The 2,035-nt window shown below is 48.2% G+C and overlaps 1 long non-coding RNA gene across 1 annotated transcript; it reads left to right on the plus strand.

The window, feature by feature from the left end:
* Positions 1 to 6: 6 nt before the first annotated feature.
* Positions 7 to 929, plus strand: LOC106726949. The gene is made up of 2 exons (XR_001363097.1): positions 7 to 304; positions 401 to 929. It is a non-coding gene; the product is annotated as an uncharacterized LOC106726949 (long non-coding RNA).
* Positions 930 to 2,035: the final 1,106 nt, after the last annotated feature.

Below are 2,035 nucleotides of genomic sequence, written 5' to 3' on the forward strand. Positions count from 1 at the left end.
ACGGCTTGCCTGAGCCCTCCCCCTTCCCTCCACCCCAGCCAATCGTTCGGAACCGGGAGCGCGACAAGCGCCTAGACCCGGGCTTTCTCTCGGCCGCGGGACCAGTTGCTTGTCGGTAACGCAGAAGAGGCAAAATGAAGAAAGCGAAGACGAAGAGCAGCTCAATGGGAACGATTCGGGGGGTCTTCCCGGCTCCCAGCACCCCCAAGAAAATGGCTGCCGGCAATTCTCGCGAGAATTAAGAAAGTCTCGCGATGTCCCGGAGCCTGCTGGGAAGACACGTAGGATTCGCGGAGAGCGAACGGTAGGGAGGGCCGTAGTTCGAGCTTTTGCGGCTTTTGTGCCTTTTTACACTTCGGCCCTCTTAAGGAATAAAGATTTTATTTTATTTTTTTAGTAGGAGGGAAAGATCGATGATTTCAGAAACAGCAGGAGCCCCAGCTCATCTTCTGAAACGGCTGTGGCGCGTCCGCTGGAACTAGCTCGGGGCCTGGAGCGCTCCGCGAGAGCCTCCCCGCCGGTGTGTGCGGGGGTTCCCCTGTGCTGCGCGGGTGTCTCCTCGGGGCACCTGTGCGGTGCACTACCGCATTCTCCGTGTGCTGTGCTGTGGTTTGGGAAGCACAGGCTGGTCTGATCTCACCCACTGAGACCTCCAGAGGATTAGTATCTTGTCCAAAATCACTCGACTCGTTGGCAGAGCACTGATAACCTAGGGATGCTTCAAAGGAAAGGTGAGACAACCCTGACAGTTCGCAAATAGTTTCCCGCCATCCGAAACGTCGGGGCTTATCCCTAGCTGACGGTAAGAAAAGTGTGTGCGTCTTTAATTCTTTTCATGGAGAGCGATTCAGTCCCAGATAGGGAAATTACATAGCTTCAGAAGACAGAGCCTTCATGTCAGCATCCCGAATAAACGTCCCTTCTCCTGAGGGGTCAAATAAGTTTCATTTCTGCCCGAGTTGTTCTATGCTATTGCATACTACCCTTAATGTGCTGGGTGGGATTCTACAAAAGGTCAAGTGCCCGTAAACATTGAAAACAATCCACAATATAGACACTTGGAGTAAGTAGACCAGTAAAAAGTTATTTATGACAGACCCTAAGTTGTCGTTAAGAACGCTAAGTTTACCCTGACCGGTTTGGCTCAGCGGATAGAGCGTCGGCCTGCGGACTCAAGGGTCCCAGGTTTGATTCCTGTCAAGGGCATGTACCTTGGTTGCAGGCACATCCCCAGTAGGGAGTGTGCAGGAGGCAGCTGATCGATGCTTCTCTCTCATTGATGTTTCTAACTCTCTAGCCCTCTCCCTTTCTCTCTGTACAAAATCAATAAAATATATTTTAAAAAAAAAAAAGAATGCTAAGTTTGTAATTTCCTGGAGTGAAGTGTCCTAAAGCAGTAAGTGGAAAAAAATTATCAAGTAAGAAAAACTGGATATTTGTTTTCAAATACAGCATATAGTATAGCATACACATTAAAATCCAGCTACGGAATAACCAGGGTGTTGAGGAAAGCAATTTAGCTAAGTGAAGTAAGCCAAACACCGAAGAACAAATAGTGTAGAACTCCATTTATGTGAGGTGCCACCGAGAGTAGCCAAACTCCTAGAGACAACAAGAAGAGTAGTTGCCAGGGGTGGGGAGTGTGAGGAAGAATCGGGGAGTTGTTTTTTTTGTTTTGTTTTGTTTGTTTGTTTTTTAATATATTTTATTGGTTTTTTACAGAGAGGATGGGAGAGGGAAAGGGAGTTAGAAACATCGATGAGAGAGAAACATCGATCAGCTGCCTCCTGCACACTCCCCACTGGGGATGTGCCCGCAACCAAGGTACATGCCCTTGACTGGAATCGAACCTGGGACCCTTCAGTCTGCAGGCCGACACTCTATCCACTGAGCCAAACCGGTCAGGGCGGGGAGTTGTTTTTTAATTGGTAAAAAGTTTAGTTTGGGTTAATGAAAAAGATCTGGAGATAGGCTGTGTTGACGGTTCACAACAATGTGAATGTACTTAATGCTGTTGAACTGCACACTCAAAAAT

The sequence above is a fragment of the Myotis brandtii genome, unplaced genomic scaffold (genome assembly GCF_000412655.1).
Source record: "Myotis brandtii unplaced genomic scaffold, ASM41265v1 scaffold110, whole genome shotgun sequence".
Taxonomy (NCBI): domain Eukaryota; kingdom Metazoa; phylum Chordata; class Mammalia; order Chiroptera; family Vespertilionidae; genus Myotis; species Myotis brandtii.